The 25215-nt window shown below is 41.8% G+C and overlaps 1 protein-coding gene across 7 annotated transcripts in view; it reads right to left on the bottom strand.

Annotated features, from left to right (window-relative positions):
• Nucleotides 1-24940, bottom strand: part of DDR1 (discoidin domain receptor tyrosine kinase 1) — a 69390-nt gene extending 44450 nt beyond the window's left edge. Inside the window, exon 1 of one of the 7 annotated variants that reach the window (XM_020814097.3) lies at nt 24338-24940. The gene's annotated coding sequence lies outside the window, so the exon portion shown is untranslated. Of the gene's footprint in view, nt 1-3675; nt 3738-4821; nt 4878-7401; nt 7424-9555; nt 10140-18147; nt 18169-24337 lie in introns of those variants that run through there. The other 6 variants (XM_020814103.3, XM_072989115.2, XM_072989114.2 and 3 more) reach the window with 6 other exon arrangements.
• Between the last annotated feature and the right edge of the window lie 275 nt (nt 24941-25215).

Here is a 25215-nt window from a genome sequence, read left to right as displayed (position 1 = left end):
GAGATAACAAGAGAAGAACAGAAGGGACAGGCATCCTTCAGAAACGACCAGACTTCAAAACTGAATAGGACTTGTATGATTCCCTCTCCACTTTTAAAGAATTATGACTCACAGCTTTAGTGAAAGCTTCTCCTGTAGTAAAACTCCAGTTCAAGGACTCTCTGGATAAGCACTGGGGGGGAAATAATTTGTTTTACAACCTGGAGAGCTGCTACCAATCAAGACTAGCCTCCCATAACTTGATGCCCTGCTGACTACAACCATCATCATTTCGAGCCAGCATGGAAACAGAGGATGATGGGCACCACGGTCCCATCTACCTGGAGGGCACTGGTTCAGGGGAATGCTAGAACAGAGAGTATCGGATAGCTAAGCTTTTTCTTTGTTTTCTTCTGGCCATGGATCAAGAGAGAACCGAGATGCTATAAGAGAGTATGATGCTGCAGAAGAAGAGAAACAACATGTGCACAAATTGGCATCTGGCAAAGTTTTCTTTTAAACTACATTTTCCAGAATCCCTTATCTATCTATTTTTATTTGTTTGTTTGTTTGTTTAATTTATTTGTTTAATTTATACCCCACCCATCTAGACCGAAGTCTACTCTGGGCAGCTAAAAATAAAAAAATGGAAGAAAAACAATATAATAAATTTAAAAACAACAATTAGCTAGACTGGCAGGGGGAATGTGGCAAAGATCTGACAAACACCCAAAAAATGAAGTTGCAGAAGGGGTAGCCATGTTAGTCTCTGCAAGCATTATAGGTAAAAAGCAAAAATAGAAATAAAAAGTTAAAAAAAGACAAAAACATGGTGGCATCTTAAAGACTAACTTTTATATTTTTTTTAAATGTGAGCCTCTGTGGACAAATCCACTTCATCAGACCAAAAATGAACCCACCCCCCTGAACCCACCCTTTTTGATACCTTTAGTCTTTTGCTTGTTTCCAAGTGTTCAGCGGTGTTCAGTAATGAGGAGAAATTCTTCTTGCCATGTACAGATATTCTCCTTCATTCCTGCTTCACTAAGAATTAGGGGTTTCGTGAACTGATGCAGCTCAGCACGAATCTTTGTGACATAGAAACGATTCCTCTGGAGAACCAACACTGCAGATTATTGTAAAGTATAGCTTGAGTGAGGTATGTAGATGCAGAGCCAGAAATTGGCTGCACGTCCCAGAAAGGCCAACCTTTGTGGCCTTGGACAAGCTGTACAATCCCACAACTGGAAAGGTAAACCACTTTTAATTATTCTATACTTTAAAAACCCTGAAAAGGGCCACCACAAGTCAAAACCAACTTGACAGCATGTAATTAGGAGAGTAACCACCAGAAACGTTCTTAAAATTTATGGAGCCAATGTGGTGTAACGGTTACCTCATAAACCAGCTCTCAGTCTAGGATAACCTAAGGTGCCCCTGAGAGATTCACCAGGACTAAAATTGTAAATCTAAACAAGAGTCTTCAGCCATGAAACCAGAGGAAGCCTGGGACTTAGAAGGGAAACTACCAAGGAACTAGAAAAGATCCTCAAGTGCAAGGATGTGTCACCGGAGACCACGGTGAGGATCTCAGATGTGATGATCATGGATTCATCATAGAACAAACGGTTTGAAGACCAGGACTGAGGCTGCTTCTTCTGTCCCTTTTCTCCTCCACTTCTAACAGCAACTGAGGAAATTGCGTCCTCATTTCGCCCAGCTGGTTTTTTAACCCTCTGCAACCCATAGATATCCCAGGCCCTCCTGAATGAGAGAAAGGGGCGGGGAGGGAGATAAATAAGAATGCATGGAAAGGGCAAGGAAGGCGAGGAATCTCAGCTATGTGGAGAGAATGCTTGGCAGCTGGGATCCTACTGCCAGCCCTGCTTTAACCAGCCTGCTGGGGAGAGCAGCAAAGCTCAACGGATGCCCTACAAGAGTCCCCGACAGGCTGCCAATAGTAAATTAACCATTAGATTAAATACAGTGGTGCCTCGCTTAACGACGATAACCCGTTAAGCGAAAACATCATAAAACGAAATTGAAAACCCCATTGAAACGCGTTGAAACCCGTTCAATGCGTTCCAATGGGGTAAAAACTCGCCTCCATACGGCGGCCATTTTCGCTGCCTGTATAGCGAGGAATCCGTCCCTAAACACAGCGGGGAGCCATTTTAATCACCCAGTGGCCATTCTGAAAACCTGACAATCAGCTGTTTTTGATTGCTGTAAAGCAAAAATCGGTTCCCAAAGCAGGGAACCAATCGTCGCTAAGCGAAATTCCCCCAATTGCGATCTCAAAAAGATCGTTGTACAGCGATTTCATCATAAGGTGGGGTAATCGTTAAGCAAGACACCACTGTACACTTTAGGGCAGGTTCCCCAAACAAGGGAAAACCATATCAGGATGCATAGGCAGCAACAGTGTGCCATCTTTCCATGCATAAGTAATGGGAAAGGGGTGGGAAGAGCTAGGCAGGCGTCAGGCTTCTTTGACAGGCCTAGCCTTTCAGTGAGGGGTAGGAAGCCTGTGGACTAGCACTCCCTGCATAGAGATGGGCATGAAACAGTCAAACAGGTGTTTGGCGCTTTCCAGCCACGCCTCCTCTGCCCAGAGAAGGCAGGGCAAGGTAGCTGAGAAGGTCATGCCCAACTCTACAGAGGACTATGGGGGGGATATGGTGGTTTGTGCCCATCTCTAGCCCTGTACCACTGGCCATGCCTGGTAGGACGGATGGGAGATGTAGCCCAAAACATGAAAATGATCAAAAGTTTCTTACACCCTTTGTCATTAAAAATGCAAACAGATCATCATCATCTTAGAATCGCAGATCTGGAAGGGACCCTATGGGTTATTGAGCCCAGTCCCTGTCAAGGAGGCTCAGTGGGGAATCAAACTCCCAAAGTCTGGTTCATCAGATGTCTAAACCATTGAGCTATCCTGCTCTTTTTTGGGGGGGGGGTTAATGCCACCAGCAGCCCCCCCCCAAAAAATAACGAGGATAAACTTCAATTTCGGAGAGAACACTAGGGATTCTTTTGTTACAGAAAATCTAGCCAGCCAAAGCATTCACGATCCATTGCTTAGGAAACCAGGGTTGACTTTTCACCCTGTCGCCAACACAAGACAATTCCAGCTCTGAGTAGCAGAAGGACTTAAAGGATATTGTGGTTTTCTGAAATGACCCAAGGACACTTCCAGAAGAACCATGAAATAAAAAGCACTGAACAAATATTACGTTTTTTGCTCCCCATGTATATGCATGTAAGGTGTGAGCAAAACAAATAAGCAAAGGAAAACTGGGACACAAGGTCATTTTGATCTCCTGCAAAACTCCATGGATGAAGCACAATTATTGCAAGATAAAATAGGAGTCTGGAAGCTCCCATAAGCTTCTAGTTGTTTTCCTATGTAACAATTGATATCGTTTAACCACATCATATTTCCAGCTTGGGAAACTGGAAGTATTCTCAATAGCAGACAAGAAAACGAGAACAGCAAATATCAGAAAGCTAAGAAAAGCCTCACTACTCTTCAGTGAGTTATTTTTTTAAAATTTTATTTTGAAACTAATGGTGTGAAGATATATATAAGTAAACAGGTATGCCAAAAGCTAAAAGGGAGAGAGGGTCTGATTCTGGTTACCGCCCAGGTTTGCATTCATGCAGTTTCAACAAACCACCTTCTACTCCCACCTCATCTTTTCTTGCCTTTCTCCTGTCCTTCCACAGTGTTGGCTTTCCAACTCTCTCCAGGCATGTTCTGGCAAGGACAGGCAAAAAGAAAAAGAAAAAAGGAAAAACTGGTTCCAGACTCTGCTCATACACAGAGAGGTGTGATGTGACTTGCATTTTAAGGTGGGTTTTAGACACACAGCAGGCAAACTGCCCAATAAGTAAACACTCATTGTTCACCAGCCAAAACCAGGCCATTAAAAGGGGGGGGCATCTTTTCCCCATTGCACAGTCAACTGTTTCAGCTTGAATCCAGACAATACCACAACCTTCCCGGTCTTTTGCGCAGTTTGGACAGACTCTGGCTACTTCAAAACTGGCTGACTCAAGAGAAATGTTTAATAAACAGCAGTTTCCCACACCACCAACCTAACTCTGTACATTCAGCTCAAGAATTTCTAACCAGCTTCTTAAACACGCTGAAATTATCTCAGCTCCCCATACAAAATTCCCCACTTAACATAACTTACTACTCCCTTCATATTCTTTAAATATTTTTGCCCTTCAGTATCAACTGCTAGAGATAAAGAATAAGGAGGCCTCTAGCAATATGTTTAACTACATAAGCACAAACATTTCCCCACAAAGGAGAGAGAGATGTGGATTAAATCATTATTCAAGGCTATTTTTATGCCTAGCTCTTAAAGTTAACGGCCAGACGATTTTCTAGGAACCCGGAAAATATGATCGGATTAACAGAAGTCATGGCTTTGGAAGTTTACAATAACTAGAAAATCCAAGTGCAATGTCTATGTGGCAAATTTATGTTACAATGTAAAATTGGAATTTCACAAAACTGGAGCCTCTTTGCTGAAGGCTCATGTAGAAATTAACAGGCTTTCTTCATTGAAAACACAGGTTCATGCTCTGAGCACATGACACAGATTTAGCAACGATGCATACCATTTTAAATTCAGGATGATTAATTTTGTCATGCAGGTAACTGAATCTCATGATTGAGAGGGGAAAAAAATCCATTTCCATTTCCCAGTGAGTTCAGTTGCCAGATAAATCTTGAATAATTATTTACCTTTAATACTGCTTTAGTTAAAGAAATATCATTTAATTAAGGAACACATCATCTCCCTTGTTGATACTGTTACTTACCTTGCTGCTCTAAAACTCCTTAATCACTTTTAGGAGCAACAGCTCCTGGATCAGAATGAAACCCTCTTTCTGGCGTACCTAGACTGAAGAGGTATAGCGGTTTCACACCACTTTAATTTCCATGGCTCCACCTATGGAAGGCTGGGATCTGTAGTTTGGTGAGGTGTTTGAAATTCTCTGCTCTAGTTTGGTAGAGTGTATTAAGACCTCTCTCACAGAGAACTTACATTATTTCACCAAACTACATATCCCAGGCTCCACTGAAAGGACTCACAGCATTTCTTTTTCAGAATAGCCCACTAGATGCCATCAAGAAGTTTATAAACGAAACACGGGTCCGTCCCCTCTCATTGTTTCCAAGTGACTGGGATTCAGAGGCATCATTACTCATCTGAGTAATTTATAGAGCTTGGGAAATGTTACATTTTTGACTGATTCTAGCACTGACTTAGTACCTATTACAAACCTTACAAGTGACTCTAGAAGGTACGGAGCAGCTACTGCCCACCACATTCAAAACGCTTAGGGAGTCTATTGAGCCTGTGCCAGTACAAAAACATAGAGCCTTTAAGACTTGCATTTATTTTCGCATGCGTTTTTGTGGTTTGCAATCATCATCATCCTCCTTATATCCAAGAAATATCATCTTACAATTTCTGCAAACTCAGATCACTGTCATGACTTGTGGCCATTGATAACTTCATCCTCCATGAAGATGTCTCATCACCTTTTAAAGACAAAATTAGCAGCCAGCACAACATCTGGCAGCAGCAAACTCCACCGTTCAATTATGCACTGCGTAAAGAAATGCTTCCTTTTATCTATGACCTCCATCTCCTATCACTAAGATTTGTTGAATGACTCAGTACTGCCAGAGAGAAAAGAACATATCTACATCCACTTTCTCCATGCACAGTTTTACAAAGCTTAATTATGTCTAGAACGGCAGACGAAAAACAGGACAAGGTAACTGTATCTTTAGTAGCTGTGCACAGGAGAACATTTTAGAAGGTGTAGCTTGCATTCAAACCTACACCTGCTCAAATTTCTTCTTTTAAGGGAGTATTAAAGGTACAGGAACCCTGTCCTCTTTTTAACCTGGTCACCCTAATCATATCCCCATTTACCTTTTTTTCTAAGCAGCTCCAAACTCTGCAACCGTTCTTTATTTCAGAGCTACTACAGACCTCTCTCCATTTGGATTGCCCTTTTAGGCAAATCTCGTCCAGCTCCACCATATTGTTTTGAAGTTTAATTACCCACCTTGTACACATGAGAAAGACCAGCATAAAAGTAAGCAATCTTTGGTCTATAATATGAGGGTAAATTAAAGACCAGTCATCAAGCCTCTCCCAGGATACTTTTTTTCTGTAATATTTTTTTCCCCGATTCCATGCATTAAAACAATTATTAAGGTTCACACGCAATTTCTTCAACAGATAACCTATTGAAAAGAGACAGAGGCCTGGAAAGTAAGAAATTGCCACATGCTGTCTCGTGATCTAACCTTATAAAATTACTATCCAACCAGATCTAAGATGCCGGTCTATATCATCTGCTTAATTAGATCACCCTTTCATCTTTCTCTTTCATCTCTCCTTCATTTGATCCAGTCAATGCCCCGGAGAACATGGCTTGTTAAATGAATAACAAAACTCCAAAAGGGAGGCATGGGAGACTATCTTATTCTACTAGGGGTGTTTTGAACAAGCCATATTTGACAAGCCTACACTCTGGAGCGACGCAGCCAGGATCCATACTAGCTTGGATATGCTGGGAGTGGAGTTTCAGAAAATGTAACATCCCCACCTATTCTATAACATTAATAATATAGGTCCCACATGCCGATAGCAGGAGTAAGAAGCAGTGATATTAAAGCTGAAATATCATTGTGCCAGGCACAATGATATTCTCCCTAAGCGATATCTGCTCTTCTAGGATTACCATTTAGAGACGTGGTTCCCATCTTCGGATCCCCAGATGTTCTTGGACTAAAACTCCCTGAAATCCTGGTCAGCATACGTAGCTTCTGGGAGTTTCAGTCCAAGAACATCTGGGGTCCCAAGATAGGAAATCACTGACTTTGAGGCTGGACAAGGGCAGAATGTGTAATTTGTATACTGAAGAGGAATTTCCGATATGTCCACTTTAGGCAGGCTCACGCAGCAGGGCAGAAAAAAAGGCCTGTTTTTGTCTTTCGATTAATGGTGCCAGCAGTTAGCTAGATATTATGGGGGACCCCTCTGGCCTGCTGGGGTCCATGAACCTTAATGCGAGGCTCCTGTTTCCTGCATGCTTGAGTTTTTCTTCGTATGCATGTGCCTTTTAGCAGGCTGTAACTAACAGCATCCCACCATACAGAAGCAGAGCAGGTGATTGGCCTGGAAATAAAGTGATAGATGAAGGTAATTATCTGCACATTAGGTTGCTGTTAAAGTGAGCTTGCTCACCGAAGAAATTCCACTCACAAAAAGCAATCACAGCCAAAGATTCTGCCTAGAAATAAATGTAATCTAATTTCCTGCCATTTTGAAACATGCAAGGAGATCATAAACGCAATACCAGCAAATCAACACCAACCTCTTGAGGGCAAAAAACATTCTTTACTTGACAATTTGATCAATCTTTAGCACTGTTATAGTCTCCTGGTTTATGTAGGGTTAACAACATTACTTAAGAAGTACCTAAGACAAGTATACCTACATGTAAATAAATTACTTTTTAATTAATGTATATGCAGAGTTTGGAAACATGATTTTTTTTTTTTTAGTCTACAACTTCCAGAGCTACACATAGAAAGCAACATTAAGTTATTTAAACATGGATATACTGTATGGGCCTTATTTTGTCATTTCCATCTTATTTGACTTCCATCTTATTAAGCCACAAGTTTTTCGTTTGCTGACCTAGAAAATCAATTTCAGAAAGGCAATGCAGAATGGGGAATCCATACAGGATTACGTGACTTCCATACAAATTCCTCCACACAGTGTCATCGCTCAGCAATGCTTCCTCTAATTATAGGACAGCATTTTCTGTCCCAGAAGAAAGGTACCCTCAGCATCCCACTCAGAAACACCATCTCTGGTCTGCCCAGAATTTCACACCACGACATTGTCTAGACCAGTGGTTCTTAACGTGGGCGATAATGCCCCCCAGGGGGCGATTTCATTTTTCAGGGGGGCGGTAGAACGAAAAGGGGCGGTGTGGGGGCGCTGGAGCAGAAGGGGGGCGGTAGGGGGGCGCTGGAGCAAGCCAAACCTGTGAAGATGGCTGCAGCCTTTTTACAGTGTGCATGAATATATATTTTCCTCCAATTTTAATTTAGTTTCAGACATTTTGTCTTGAAATTTTTAGTTCCTGCATTTGTTTTTATGCCCTTTTTATATTTCTTTTTGCGTCTTAAAATTCACTTGCAACTGAATTATTAAATGTTACTTTTGGGGGGGCATTTCATTTTCTTGGAATTTAATTTTGTTTTCAGGGGTCATTGGATTTAAGTGTCTAAATAAATAAATAAATAAATAAATAAATAAATAAATAAATAGATAGATAGATAGATAGATAGATAGATAGATAGATAGATAGATAGATAGATAGATAGATAGATAGATAGATAGATAGATAGATAGATAGATAGATAGATAGATAGATAGATAGATAGATAGATAGATAGATAGATAGATAGATAGATAGATAGATATCACCGCGGGGAGGGGGGCGATGATAACTTCCTCAATGGCTCAAGGGGGCGTTTCTTTCAAAAAGGTTAAGAACCACTGGTCTAGACTCTGTCCCAAAAAGTTCAGAAATAATGCTGACAGGAAAGAATTACCCCTCACTGCCTTTTCCTCAACAGTTTTCCTTGTCCCCACCCCCCAAAAAACCTAAGTATTAGAAACATAATTCATTCAAAACCTGTGATTCTTTTCAAACGAAAGAAGCAGGTTTTCAATTTATCTGAATTTGAATAGAGAGCCAAAGTCACCAAAGAGACAATGAGAGCAAAAAGTGATTAGTGTTTATGAAATGCTTCAAATTGTTCAGAGCAATTTATACCCAGTACATATGATGCTGGCAGCCACATTTGTTTATTCACCTGCCTGCCCTGAAGCAGATAAGTGGGTGAATCTAACTTTAATGTAAAACAACAACAACAAACACACCAAGTGAGTGGTAGTAAACACTAGAATTGAGACTGAATTTGTTTCTGTACCACCACATGTCTCTTCCTACTCTTGGAGTTCAGCTAACAATAAATAGCTACTGACGACAATTAGCTGCTAAGAAAAATAAAGACAATCCACCTCTTCATCCTTACAAATATCACTTGTCTTTTGAATTAGAAACCAAAACAGGATTGCTTTCGATATAGCTATTAAAGATGCAAGAGCCCTGCCTCTTTTTCTTGGGACTACCCTGTTTTCCCCAAAATAAGATCTAACCTGGAAATAAGCCCTAGTATGATTTTTCAGGATGTTCGGAATATAAGCCCTACCCCAAAAATAAGCCCCAGTGAAGTGAAACCCGGCCCTCCACCATTGTGCAGCAACCAGAAGATGATGGCATGACTATACTGTATCTGAATACTGTAAATGTAGATGGTTATACATGGGGGGAAAATCACCCCCTGAAAATAAGCTCAATTTTTGAGATGACAACGACGACTACAACAACAACAACAACAACAAACAACAACAACAACAACAACTTATTTTCAGGGAAACACAGTACCTTAGTGAGGAGGATTGAAGACACCTGATCGTTTGTGACCACAGGCTGCCCTTCGGATTTTCATACTATTTTACAAGCATAGATCTTCACAGCTATTCTTCTACGAACGTCCCATGCATAAAAGCAAATGAATAGAACTTGCCACTTGTTGGAATATTCTGAACGGACAAGGGTTAGAAATAGCATTTTTCAAAAAGAAACCTGGCCGAAATCCATTTGCCTGTCCTAGAATAGAACCCGCTGAATCAATGGGATTTACGGAAGTGTTGACTTTTCATTCAATAATTGATGCAGTAATTGCTCTACCAGAGGTAGCCCCCGGATTCCAATTTTGCGGCAACTGACATGAAAGAAAAAGACAAACGATTTTTACAGGTCCATTAGCAAAGAATTAACATACCTTTTCTGCAGGACTGGCCCTGCCCTTAAGACTGGAGGATGCAGGGCACTGGACGATATCAGCCAACTTGCTGCTTCGGTCTGTGCTGCTACACCCCCAGGCTTTTTAGAATACCTTCTGTTCTGGAGAGCTAGAAAACTGGCTATATTATAGCACAAATAATTTTCCAGTCACATTGCCTAGCCCCATAGCACCTCCCTCTAAAGAACTCTGAAGGTAAGTGTTACTCAGATAGAACGACTCTATATAGAATGTGACTCTAATGGAAATGGGTTTAGTGAAGTTATACTCAACTGCAGCTGCAGTCACCACCTCCTCCAAAGTTAAATCATGTATATGTGTCCACACTCCTCCTCTGTATAAACCAAGTATTCATCCACCTCCCCATGAGAAATATGAGGAAGTCTTAGCCTTGACCATTTAGATTTTATGTGTTATCCCTTACAGAAGCCCTAGCCAACATGCCCAATGCAGAATTCTCCAGGAAAACAGGGGTGTGTGTGAAGAAGCTAAGCAGCCATTTATTATGACTATACTTGTCACCAAAGCTTCTATAGTTTTCAGCTACAAAAGTGTATTTGAAAGCAAACAAAGAAATGATTGGCCCCGTGCAGGATCAGCCTTCTCAGGTGTGCACAGGTGTGTCTTTCTTGGAGGGAGGAGAGATGAGATCCTATGTTAGGGCCCATAGCTTTCCCCAGCTACTAGTACTACATATCTGGACCCACCATCTGTAGCTAGCTATTATATTATATGATTTGTAGTCTACCTAGTCTACGGGGGGGGGGGGGGGAGCCAGATCGGGGAATATAATCACAAAGGTGCTAAAAGAGCATTTTGAAGGAGCCAATAACTGATAGGATACTAGGACTCAATGGTGGCAACCTACATGCCATTCTCTCTATACACTATTATTTATTCAAAGACTAATTTATTATTATTAATAATAAATAAATTAATAACACTGATTCAACATATAAAATGTTTTTAGGTTTAACCATTAACAGCAATGAGTTCATCATTCAACTTCTAACATTTAAGTCCAATGAATTAATAACATTTAGTCAACATATAAAACATTTTCTGGAGATGCTAGGTGGGTTGTTCACGGACAACAGCAACTCAAGAACATTCTTTGAATATATTTGTTTTAATACAACAGTATTAGCTCTTTTCTTTCTGCTAGGTCAGTTCTACTTCTTCTGGAGTCAAGATGCCCTGTCTCTCTCATCTCTGTATATGCTAAAAAGTTTGCTGTAATGAACCTTCTTAGCTTAATAAAACAAAAAGGCACATTGTTAGCAGGAATTGTATCCATTTAACAGAGGAAAGAAATACGACAATGAGCAGTGAGCCTTTTGATGAGAATTGTTTAAAGGGAAAGCGAGAGGGTGGGTGAAGCAGGGCATCGGGGCTGGTTTCTGAAAAGAGGTACTTGCTAATCCATGTATCCAAAACAACATACTGTAGTTAATTTCAAGGTAAATCCAATGAATATTTTAAAACTTCCTCCTGTCTATACCCTCCAGATGAGTTGGACTACAAAACCCACTCCAATCACACTAGCTGAAAGGAATGGCAGTTGTAGTATAAAACCTGTGGAACACACAGAGGTGGACAAAAGCTGGCATAAGAGATGCTTTGGGAGCTGAAAACAGCAGGGATGAGCCCCACTAGATTCCTATTAAACACCAAGAGTAGAGGAAATCTGAAATAAAAGGGAAAAGCAAAATCTAGCTGATACATAATAAGAAAAAATACAATGATGAGAAAGAGAAGGTGGTGAAGAATGGATGGAGGTAATCTGTTGAATGTTACAATGACTTTGAAACATCTATCTCAGATATATGCACAGATTGATTCGATATTTAATTCTTTTAAAGAGCCTCATGACACAGTGGTTAAACTGCAGTACTGCAGTCAAACCTCTGCTCACAACCCAGATTCAATTCCAGGTAGCCAGCTCAAGGTTCACTCAGGCTTCCATCCTAAATTGAGTACCCAGCTTGCTGCGGAGGGGCAATATGTAGCACGCATAATTACATTGTAAACTGCCCAGAGAATGCTTTAAGCTCTATGGGTGGTATATAAGCAACACACTTTTGCTTTGCTTTGTTTTAAAGACGTAAGATACTAACTTTGAGGGAAAGCTAGTATAAATTAATAATGCACAGTGGTCTTTCCTGAGCATCATTTTTGACTATCTCTGTTTTGCTTTCTCCCTGTATTCCCCCCCGCTGTCGCTTCCAAACGTCTCTTAATATTCCATCCATGTCCAAATTCAGATGAATGCATGCTTGACTCTTAAAGAGTTTTCTCTCTTTGTGCTCAGAACTCTTTCAGAAATTGTGCCGATCCAACCCTCATCCTCTCTATTCAGAAGCAAGCCCTATTGATCTTAAACTATAAAGCAACTGGCATACTAATAACATCCAGAAATTGTAGTTTTAAAAAAACACTAATTCACACAGCATTACTAGGGATTAAATTTAGCATCTTCGGTACATAAAGCATGTGCTATGCTAATGAAGCATAAAGCAACATTTCGACTGTGGTCACTTGGGCGATTTGAATCGAATTCTGTTCAGACTTTTTAAAACTCAGGTTCAAATCATGTGGTATTCATGTGTTCACATGCATTGAATGGAAATTGATTTGTATCTGTTGAGTTAAACTGTTTTTTTTCATCTACACTGAAGAAATATACTCCTTTCTACAAAACCCTATTGAACTGAATCAACGTTAGAAGTAGGAAGTTTTAAAAGCCTCTTCCGACCAGTTGGAGAAAAAAACTCACTTTGCAGCCTATATAAATCAATTTCACCCTCACACTGTGCGAACGATAAAATCTAAATGGATTTAAATGGTGATTAAATGCAGTTCTTATTGCTGGTGTGACCACTGCCTTTGGTACAGTATCTGTTTGGTTTTTAAGTAATAAAGAAATAAAAATCTAGCTGATTTATATTATTACCTTATGTAAGGAATGCAACATCAGCAATAGGATGTAACATACAGAAACATTCAGATATTTGCCCCAAGGAGCTTACAATGTGCAAGTGAAGGCAGGCTGAAGGAACATATTTGGTATATAAGGGGCACTTTGAACAGCTTCTCTGTGCTAGTCTTCCGCTGTAACATGTATGAATTCAGCACCTGGTGCACAGATGTGCTATGTCAGTGCTCAGTGTTCTTGCTGAACAGCAGAAACTATTTGAGGAGCATTCCACAGAAGACACAAGAAACACATGGAGGGTAATCACCATACAAAGTCAGCTTCAAGAGACTGTAAGTCATCTCGTCAGCAGCACTCATACCTGACCTGGTGTGTTCCAGATGCCTGAACCATAACTCCCACAAAACCCCCCTGCCTGCATCCGTTAGGAAGGAAACTTTAGTGCCTGAGATATGTATGGATTTAATAAAGTCAACATGCCAACCTCTGGCTGAATCTAAGTCTTAGTTCATACCTCCCCTAAAACACAGGAACTGCCATGCCAGGTCAAACCAGATTAGGCATCCTTCAGTCTCGAGAGACTATGGTAACATGCTCTGAATAGAGGACTTGGAACAGTGTCTAGTATGGCTGAGAAGATCCAATTCGAGAGTGTCAGTCCCTTCCACACTGAAGACAAATACAATCTGTCCCCTGGCCAGGGCCCTGATTTTGCTGGTTTCGGGACTGCCTCTTTGCCTCGGCTTGCTGGAGAAGGGTCTCTTCAAAATGGGCCATGATGCACCGCCTGCCTCAAGGTCAAACCGAGAGTCTGTTTCTCTCAACAGTTTATCTTAGCACCAGTAGCCAGGCAAATCAGAAGGCCACAGGCAGGGCACCATGTGGATATGAACCAAAAGGGAAAGGAAAGGAAAGGAAAACACAAAACTATTCAGCATCTGGTGACCAGAGATAGACAGTCTTTGAATATGGAGCCTGCATTCCTGGTATTCTTGCAAATGCATCTAATGTCCTTTTCTAAAAGACTATGGAGATTTTGCGTTCTAATGCACTACTGGGTTCAAGAGGAAGGAGCCCCACTGAGCAAAAAGAGTTTTTACTCTGAGTAGACATGCATAATACGACATTGTTCCTGTACTAATTAGTGCTGCAACTACAGAGTAGGAGGATTATGGGTGCCTGTGTTCCATTTGGTGTATTCTGGCTTCCTTCTCTAATTTTTTCTGGGTTCGTTTTTTGCTTCAACGTCTGGTTGCTGTTACAGATATTACAGAGGACCTTCCCAAGGCCATTCTATCCATACCTATCTGGGTGTAAAATGCACTGATGACAACACGGTTTACTTCTGAGTAAACATTTGTCGGATCAAATTCAATTGTGTCTTTATTTCTCTTTCCTCCTGACTTTAGACAGGAGCAAAAAGCGCTGCAACTTATTATACTCAACTTCCCCTACTACTGTAATGCTCATTTTCTAATATGCTTTCTATATAATAAGGACATGCCGAGGAAAGGCTGAAAGAACTGGGCATGTTTAGCATTGAGAAAAGAAGACTGAGGGGAGATATTTTATTTTATTTTATTTTATTTTAATGAATGAATGAATGAATGAATGAATGAATTAATTAATTAATTAATTAATTAATTAATTAATTAATTAATTAATTGGATTTTTACCCCGCCCCTCTAGACCATTTCTACTTTCAAATATTTGAAAGGCTGCCACACAGAGGAGGGACAACATCTGTTCTCAGTCATCCCAGAGGGTAGGACGCGTAATAATGGGCTCAAGCTACAGGAAGCCAGATTTCAGTTCAATACAGTGGTACCTCGACTTACGAACATAATCCGTTTTGGAACCATTTCCCGTTGAAATGCATAGGAACAGAATTAATCCGTTCCAGCATTTCAAAAGGAAAAAGGCAGGGGGAAAGGGCTGGAAATTCGAATTTCCTGCCCTTTCTCCCTGCCTTTTTGGCTCCAGAGGTCTCAAAGGGCTTTCTCCGATGTCGGGCAGAAAGCCCTTTGAGAGCTCCAAAGGCGCCGATTGCGGGGGCAGGGACCCACAGGGAGGTCTCCCATGGTGGCGGGCAAGCCCTGGGAGACCTTCCTGGGGTCCCCGCTGCCGCAATCGGAGCCTTCGGAGGTCTCAAAGGGCTTTCACCCCGACATCGGAGAAAGCCCTTTGAGACCTCTGAAGCCAAAAAGGCAGGGAGAAAGGGCAGGAAATTTGAATTTCCAGCCCTTTGTCCCTGCCTTTTTGCAGGGAGCCATTTACGAACGGCTCCGTTCGGAAAAAAAAATGGCATTGACTCATGAATGGAGCCTCGACCTCATTCGTAGGTCGAGGCTCCATTCGCAAGTCGATGCCAATTTTTGCCAACGGAGCCGTTCGTAAATTGAAAAGTTTGCATGTAGGGACTTTCGTAATTTGAGGGTTGACTGTATCAAGAAAAACGTCTTAACTGTTAGAGCAGTATGACAATGGAGTCAATTACCTCAGGAGGCGGTGAGTGCTCCAACACTGGAGGCATTCAAGAGAAATGTAAACAACCACCTGGCAGATATCCTTAGATTTGTATTCCTGCATTCAGCAAGGGGTTGGACTCAATGACTTTATAGGCCTCTTCCAACTCTGTCATTCTGTGATTCTATGCCTAGGATCTTATTTGTCTAAACAATGAAATCTGAGCTTCTCAAGAGAGGTAAAGTCAAATTCTGCAGGCGGATGCATGCATTCAGGGCCAGCAATCTGTTCATTAGCCTGGAGGCTTCTTAATCTCTACAAGTAATGCAGCAGCATTAAGACTGTGTGTGCGATTGTCGATGAGTTCATTACAGTACCTCAGCAATCATGAGAAAGCTGGCGGTGCAGCTCAAAGGGCATTCTTCATTTCATTTTGTCTTGTTCATTTATGCTGCACCCGGCCATTTCACCTCAGCTCCCAACGGGCATCCATTTAAGAAGCTACTGAGCTGAGACCACATTTTGTGAGGATTGATTATTCACAGAGACTCCTATATGGCAGAAGTGATTGATCTGTAACAATATGGTGCCTTTATTAAAATGTCAGATAAGCTTAGTTAACCGTTCTGTTTTACGTTGACGTAGGGCTGAGCATTAAAAATTGGAAAACTTTTTTTACCTTTGTCCTCTCTCTTACTTCTTAATCTCTCTTCCCCTCCTTTCATTTCCTCCTTTTTTAATTTTATTTTACTAGTTGCTGCTTTGAGATACCCAGTCTTGTGTAACAGATAGAATGACAGACTATAACTCAGGAGTCCTGCTCAGCCTCTGTGTGTGTGTGTGTGTGTGTGTGTGTGTGTGTGTGTGTGTGTGTGTTTTCACTCACCTTGAAAGTCCTAAGAGGGTCACTACAGGTCAGTTCCGACTTGATGGCACATAACCACAAAGTTACTACTTTTTATATATGCTAACTATTCTCTGATGAGCTCAAAACAGATTTACATACAAGTATATTATACAGAAGGGATGTGGTGGCGCTGCGGGTTAAACCGCAGAAGCCTCTGTGCTGCAAGGTCAGAAGACCAGCAGTTGTAAGATCTAATCCATGCAACGGAGTGAGCTCCCATTGCTTGTCCCAGCTCCTCGCCAACCTAGCAGTTTGAAAGCATGTAAAAATGCAAGTAGACAAATAGATACCACCATGGTGGGAAAGTCACGGCGTTCCGAGTCTAGTCGCACTGGCCACGTGACCATGGAAACTGTCTTCAGACAAACGTTGGCTCTATGGCTTGGAAATGGGAATGAGCACTATGCCCTACAGTGAGACACATCTGGACTAAATGTCAAGAGGAACCTTTACCTTCTGATATTATATAGGCACACACCCTTGCAAACTAACCTAAACTGTATGACAATTGTAACTTTTATTGGGTAAACCATTTCTACTCTACCCTGTATCTAGAAACTAGAGAGTGGGGTGCAGATAGCTTTTTTTTTTCAATTAAATCAATTTCATAAATAGAATGACATTGTGAATGTCATTTTGCCTGGATCGTTGATACAGATGCTGCCTGGTCTTTGACAAACCACAGCCACAGCTGCCTTATCTGCAAAATCTCCTTCTACAAAAAGCAGAGCTCCAGGTTTCATCACATACAGCAGATGCAATGAAGGAAACCTCCAGCCACCATCAGCTCTGAGAGAAGCCAGCTCCCTCAGGCTTCACATCTTCCATCAAAAGCTGTCTTTCAACAGTCATTCCACCAGGGAAGGAATGGAAAAAATCTGGAGGCTTGTGGGCCATTTTTGGGGCACCAGCCCCTGCAAACAAATCAGAGTGCATAAAACTCAGTATTTTTTTAATGGAGTTGATTGAAATCATGATTTAAATTTTTTAAAAATCCATTTTTAATTTAAATCAGCAAAAAATCTTTTTTTATTATTATTTAAATTGTGATTTAAATCAACTCTGCCCTGAAATTAATTAGGAGGGGATCTGAATACCTCTTCTGGTTTATAAAAAATATATAAAATTTTCATGGTGCAGTGGTTAAACTGCAGCACTGCAGCCAAAACTCCGCTCACAACCCAGGTTGAATCCGAAGTAGCCAGCTCAAGATTCACTCAGCCTTCCATCCTTCTGAAGTCAGTAAGCTGATTACCCAGCTAATTCAGGGGGCAATGTGTAGCCTGCATAAGTAAACTGTAAAAAAAAGCAACACAGAGAGTGATTTAAGTGCTATGAAGCAGAATACAAGAAGCACATATAGTGCTCCCTAGAGCAGATGCAATGAAGCCACCATCAGCTCTGAGAGAGAAATTTCTATTCAGGAGAAATTAAAAATTCTGGAGGAAAAAAAATATTTTTATGGTCACAAAACAAACATGGGGGCCCACATATTGCCCATGGCGTACATGATTCCCACTCCCATATTAAGCTGAAATATGGAACAGAAACAAAGCCAGGGCCCTTTCAATACGTTGGTTGAGATGCCAGCAAATTCTGGCTCATCCTCTCTGTTTCTATTCCTGCTGGTTGTTATAACAACTTCATAATTCACAACAAATGCCTTTGTCTGTTTTTTCTCCTTGCTCTAGATGCCTTTTCCTCTTGTGTCATGTCTTTCAAATGGTACATTTTAAGGCAGGGAATTATTAATTGTGCATGTAAGCCATCTGAAAAACAATTATGTCTGGGGAACAGAGTGAGCACCCTTCGAATAAATGAATGAATGAATGAACGAACGAACAAACAAACAAACAAACAAACCTGCAATGTGTAGCACAATATCCATCTAAGAAGGAATTATCAGCAGGCTTATAAAAACCCTATGGGCTGCAAAAATACAAAAACCTCATTAGGAAAGGAGTGTACTGTAATTGGGAAGAGACACCTAAAGTAGCATTATGAGGACTGAACACGCCCAGTGACCACAGAGCACATGACAGAAAGAGAGGGGGAAAAGATAAACATGGAGAAGGAGTGGAATGGAGTAAATTGGAAGAGGACATGCCGGCTACAATCCTAAACCAGAGTATTCCATACCACAACATTTTGTTGCAGGTTATACATGTTTGCAAGAGCCTTTCTTATGAATATGATTGTTACTGGTATTATTTTACTTGCAACCCTTCCTCCAAGGAAGCAACTGTGACAAATCTATGTATCCTGCATGCATCAAAGCAGGGCCTCTGCCCTTTGAAATACAGTATCTATAACCTAAAACCTCAGCCGTTGTCCTTCTGCTTTGTATTTCCAGACATAACCCTTTTCATTTGTTTTTACAGTTAGCAAACTGCTCTAAACTGGGTTTACAATGCTGATGTCATAAACCCACATTGATTGTTACAAACAAGGACTTACCTCCAACTTCCATACACATGACAGTCAAATTTTCAAATATGTACAACTTCATCTACTTTATATCCACAAAACAGAGACTCAAAACCTGAGCGTTGATGACAGGCATTTCTCAAACTACAAAACCCACTTGGTGAGTTAAAAAACACAAATTGTCAGAGGATGAAAAATAAATTCTCCAAAACAGACGAAAAAGAGGAAAGGAAAGTTAGCTGTTTTTAGTCATCCACATGTCCCAACTGAGAACGCACAAACATATCGACAATAATCTACTGGACCACACTGCCTCAGATGATCATTTGTTGTCTGTCTACTAATCATTTAAACTTACTACCGGTAGTTATTTGTAATGAAAGTCCTGAAGCATTAAAGTTGTGAAAGACTCATGTAAATAAAATTCTGCCTCCTTAAGCCACCCAACCCATGTCAAAAGTGAAGCCTTGACCTTCTCACAATTGGTCCACACAACAATCTATCTACCTCAGGAATTAGTAATACATGATATCCCCTCTCCCAAAAGATGGCTCTGTAGAAGCATAGGGTGGCAATGCAAATTAAGAGTGCATAGGAAGCGTAGATTTTGGAGGAAAACCCTTTGTACCCTACAGAACATATCTGTGAGAAATCAGGCTGAAAAGACTGTTGGACAAAGTAACCCTTGTTGTTTATTATTTGTTTATGTACTACATTTATAACTTGCCTTTCAACTAAAAGAGAGTGCTCAAGACCGCTTACACGCTTCTTAAAAGAATGAAAACAGACATTTAGCTAAAAAAAAAAACCACATAAATTCATGTAAACCAACTCCTCTGTAAAACCCTTACTCATTACCATTTACAAAAATCAAGAAAAGATACTGTACAGTTAAGAACAACACTGAGTAGCAATATAAAAATGTGTGGTGTTCATTCTGTTCTCAAAACCAGTCGGAGCGGAAACCGATCACAGCTGAAAAGGGAGGCAAAGGCAACCCATAGCCTGGAAGCCATGCAAGAGAAGGCCCTCTTGTGTGTGTGCTTGTGAGGCAGGCCTGTGAAATGGTTGCCATTTTGAAGAGGGCCTCTTCCAAGGGACAGACTCAAAGCAAGACACAACGCCTAAGGCCCTTTTCTGCACTGCAAGTTACACAGAGGATGGACTGCTTGACTGACTGACTGACTGACTGACTGATTTAAAATATTCATCGGCCTCCTTTCTCCCCAAAAGGACCCAAAGAGGCGGTTTACATCATTAAAACAGGATATCCCAGACCCCAGGGGCTTGCTTTCTCAATGGATTTGGTTCACAAGATAGTGGTGAAATTAAAGCAGTACTAGTATGCTGATGTCTCATTAAAAGGAGAGTGAACAAGACTCCCAATGGTTATTTGTTATTATTGTCACTATAGATGAGACCCCCATATACAGAGGAAACACAAAAGTGTAACACATAAATCCTGGTATGTGGTGTTCCCAGAAGCATTTGGCCGGCCACTTTCTGGAAAAGGATGCAGGATTCAATGGACCTTCATTATATTTAGTAAATTCTCTTTTCTAGAAGGCAGAACTGGAGTGCCATAGTCAAGGGCCGGCCTTGCCACTGGGCAGAATGGGACAACACAGCAGCATGACTGTAATATATGTCCCATGTGAGGATGCCTCTGGAAAGTATTAGGAAATTTCAGTGGGCTTGAAACACAGCAGACAGATTGCTAACTGGGGCTGGACACAGCAGTCACATAATCTTCCCTTACAGCGGCTCCACGGGCTGCTGATTTATTTCTAGGTACAATTCAAAGTGCTAGTTTTCACCTACAAAGCCCTAAATGGCTTGGGTCCAAACTATCTCAGAGACCACATCTCCCTATATGAGCCTGCCTGGGTAATTAAGATCATCAGGAGAGGCCTTTCAGTCTCACCACCCTCACAGGAGTGTTTGGTGGGGACACGGGATAGGGCCTTCTCTCTGACTGCTCCCAGACTCTGGAACTCCCTCCCACTGGAGGCCAGACTGGCCCCCTCTTCGCTGTCCTTCTGCAAGCAGGCAAGGACCTTTCTCTTCCGGCAAACTTTCCCTGAATGACTGGGTGCCTGAATGGGATTTTTAACTAGATTGCTGGGCATACTATTTTGAATGTGGTTTTGGTATTGCTTTTTCAGTGTGCTAATGGTTTGGTCCTTTTTAGTATCTGTATATTTACTGTTTTTAGCTTTAAATATTGTGTTTTAATGATCTGAGATGCCTTGGGTCATTCTTAAGGAGCAGGCAGTGTAAAAATAAATAAATAAATAAATAAATAAATAAATAAATAAATAAATAAATAAATAAATAAATAAATACATAAATAAATAAATAAATAAATAAATAAATAAATAAATACATAAATAAATAAATAAAAATACATACATACATACATAAATACATAAATACATACATGCATACATGCATACATGCATGCATACTACTTAAGCAATAGAGTTGGGTTCCGTGGAAGGACAGCAAATTTTTAAGAACTTTAATGCATTATTATTAGATTTTTACTGTCAGACAAAAGGCGATCTACTTGAGCAATGTTGAGCCACCTGCGCCAAAATTCTCCCAGGTACCTTTGAGTATTATATGCCCCTTGACTTGGGTAATAGCATCTTTTTCTACTCTATCTTAGGCAGCAAAGTATACCTGGAGTATTGCATACAGTTCTGGTTGCCGCACCTCAAAAAAGGCATAGTGAAACTGGAAAGGTGCAGAAGAGAATGAGTAAAATGGTGGCTAGGCTGGGGCACCTCCCTTATGAGGAAAGGCTGCAGTGTTTGGGTCTCTTTAGTCAAGAAAAAAGGTTCCTGAGGAGGGACATGATTGAGACGTCTAAAATTGTTCATGGGGTGGATCAAGTGGATAGAAGGAAGCTCTTTTCCCTCTCACACAATAGTAGAATCAGGGGACATCCACTCCAATTGAGTTTTAAGACAGTGAGAACAGGCCAAAGAAAATATTTCTTTACCCAGCATCTTATTAGTCTGTGGAACTCCATGCCACAGGATGTACTGATGGTGTCTGTCTTAGATGCCTTTGAAAGAGGATTGGACAGATTTCTGGAGAAATAGTCCATTGGAGGTTACAAACCATGATGGGGAGGTATAATCTCCAGGCTTCAAAAGAAGGTACCTCCAAATGCCAGATGCAGGTGAGGGGTATTGGGAGACAGGGATCTAGTGGTCTTGTGTGCTCCCAGAGGCATCTGGTGGGGCCACCATGAGATACAGGAAGCTGGACTAGATGTGCCCTTGGCCTGATCCAGCAGGGCTCTTCATATGTTCTTATCTTGGGTGGCTCTGGCAATTGCCTTCGGAAACACCAGAAATCAGATCCACCAGAGCCCTTCTTACAAGCTTGTGTTAAAGTACCATGTGCCACATGCATATCACAACCTTTCATGCTGAATTAATTAATTTCCAAAAAAAAAAGAACTATCTTCCTCTGGTTCTGCACTAACAATCCCCTTCCTTGAACCATATGCCACCTCTTCTAGATCTAGAAATGCTTCCTGTTTCAGGCTGCAGAATCCTTCCAGTCAGCCACACTGAGATCTCGGAAATGTCATTGGGAAAAAAAACTTCCATGTTCTACGTCTTGCTGCTCTTTAAGTGCACTTATTACAGGAAACGTAGTTAAAAAGAATTGTAGGCTGTCAAATCTCCAGTGCAAATTTAAGTTCTGCGTCATAAATATTAATGCTAACAATACATGACTGCATATATGTTTTTTCATAGGTGTCCAGTATGTTCCCATTGCATTTGCTATTTTGTGCTGTCAAGGTGCCTCCGACTCATGGCCAAAATATCTTGTCCTCAGCTGCCCTGTCCAACTCTTCTAATCTCAAACCTGTGGTATCCTTAAGGGAGTCAGTTCATCAACTATTTGGTCTTCCTCTTCTCCTGCTGCCTCCCACCTTTCCCAGAATTATTGCCTTTTCCAGAGAATCCTGCCTTCTGATGATGTTCCCAAAATAAAACAGCCTCAGCTTCAATATTTTTGCCTCCAGAGATAGTTCCAGCTTGAGTTGCTCTAGGACCCACTTGTTTGTCCTTCTGGCAGTCCAGGGTAGGCACAAAGCTCTCATCCAGCACCATATTTCAAATTATTTTTTTTTCCTTCCATCATTCACACTCATAGACTTGTTGCATTACCTTCATAATAAATCTTACAACAACCCTGTATAGTAGGCTATCCTCAACATTTCTAGCCTTAGAAGTATCCATTTTAAAATTTCACTGCAGATGTGCAGTCTAAAAATGTCAAAGAATAATTAACTGTACTATTCTTGCAGTTCCTAATAGGGCATGCACTGGACTAGTAACTCACTCCCAGCACTTTCATCTGGTGCTGGGAATCAGAGTCAGCTTGCATTTCTTCTCTGCACATAACGCCAGGAAGCACGAACACTCATAACAACCCACCTGCCTTTCGAAACAGCTGGCGTCACCAGTTGGAAAAAAAGGGAAAGGAGAGGCGACTTCCCACATGCTGAGGTCTCAGCCTCCTCCTCTGCCTGAGGTACTTGTCACAGCCCAAAAATCCAGATTAAGAAAATTCATTCAAAGGGTGAGGTCAGTTTTGCATGAGTTGCAGTGTATGAAACAAGGATCAGACTTATTCCAACGTTAAATAGGAAGGAGACTGGGCTCAGAAACACCCACCTGGAAATATTTTTCCTTCTCACAGAAAGAAGGGAGAGGAAAGCAGCTAACAATCGCTACGGAGAAATGGTTGAGACGAGAGAAAATGTTTACAAGGAATGTATTTGTGTACAAATTAGTGCATCGTACATGATTTTGGGTAAAAACTAAAGACCCAATCAACTGTATGACTCCTTTTCAAAAGAGATCCAAGCTCTGCCTATTTTAAAAAGAACATCCAAGAAAAGCATGCAAACACAAAACCAAAAACCATGCCAATTGTGCATCAGGCATTTCATATCCATGTGCTTTGCTGTGTGTACAACATAACATCGGCTGTGTGCTACAATGTCAGTGGGGAGACACTGTAATGTGGTGGACAGAACTGCAGATCAGAGCTCAAGAGAACTGGGTTCAAATGTCCACTCAGCCCTGGAAATTCACTGGGGGGGTGGCATTGGTAACCACTGAATATCTCACATACCTTGAAAACATTACCAGGGTCGCCATAAGTCGAAAGCGACTTGACGGCATGTAACAGTTACAGATACACAGGTTGCACGCTCCCTGCTACACATAAATGTGGCGAGCCTATGCAGTGCTGGCCACAGCCCTCGGCAGTGGGAGAAAGGCACTCTGCCCATGATCAGAGGCACCCTCTGGTTCACTGCTATTTCTGTTGAGAAAAGCCTTTGGTTCAACACTGGCGAAGCCCTAACTTTCCACCAAGACCAAAATATAATCCTGACACTTCTAGATTGGAAGACATTTCTAGGCATTATACCAGATAGCAGGTGACATTGGCTTTAGGCCAAGGCGAAATCAAGGAACTTTAGAAACTCCGTTTCTTTTTTTTTAAGCGTCCGTCTCTCCTACGTTACACCAGCACCCTTTGGACGCTTCTCAACCCTTGCGGTACAAGGTTACAAAAATAACGCAATTACCTTTTCTGGCTTGTCCTGTTCCAAGGAAAACATCGTTTTTAAAAAAAAAAAAATTAAAAATCCCCCTCCAGGACGGGAACGCAATCAAGCGAGCCGTATGACCTCCACCAAAACACACAGCGAAACACAAGGAATCCAGCCTCAATCCGGCCGATGGCTCGGTGGATGGTGGTGGTGGTGGTAATAATATAATCCACTTCGGATCGGAGCAAAGGTGGTTCCCAGAAGGAGGAGGAGAAGGGAGGAGGCGTGGGAATCGGACCCGGGGAAAGTCAGGAGCCTCGACGCTGCCACCGACTCAGGCGAGAGTCCTGCTCTGAAGTTGCCCAGCCAGTTGCTCTCCGGGCTGATCTCATCCTGTATTTGCATAGCACCGCCGCCGCCTGCGCTCCCCTCTCCCAGCGCGGCGCAGGGAAGGCGGGGACTCGGTGGCCACTGGCTGGGATGGGCTGGGTTGCTGGCCGAGGAGGCAGCGCCGGCCGGGGCCCCCGCCCCCCCTACCTTTTCCGTGTTCCTTGTTTCTCTGCCAGAAGCAACTCGGGTCCTTTTATTTTAAAAGCCCCCCCCCAGCGCCTTTTTTCCTTTTCATTCCCTCGCACCTCCCCCTCCCTCGTCTTTTCCCTCAGCTGTTGGCAGGCCCTTCTCTCCTCCTCCTCCTCTTCCTCCCGGCCTCTTTCAAGGGGCGCCCACCCTCCTCTCCCCGGGCTTGCTAGTAGAAAGGGGGAGTTGAAAACCGAAGCTTGCTGCCCCTCTGAGAGAGAAAGCTGACCTTCACGACATTTCGGACACCCACCCCCACCCCGCAATGTTTCGCAGCCCCGCGAAAAGAATCCCTCCGTATTTCTTTGCCGAAGAAGGGAAAGCCGCTTTTTTTAATG

The sequence above is a fragment of the Pogona vitticeps genome, chromosome 2 (genome assembly GCF_051106095.1).
Source record: "Pogona vitticeps strain Pit_001003342236 chromosome 2, PviZW2.1, whole genome shotgun sequence".
Classification (NCBI taxonomy): Eukaryota; Metazoa; Chordata; class Lepidosauria; order Squamata; family Agamidae; genus Pogona; species Pogona vitticeps.
The sequence above is the reverse complement of the archived record's forward strand: the minus strand, read 5'-3'. Positions and strand labels throughout refer to the sequence as shown.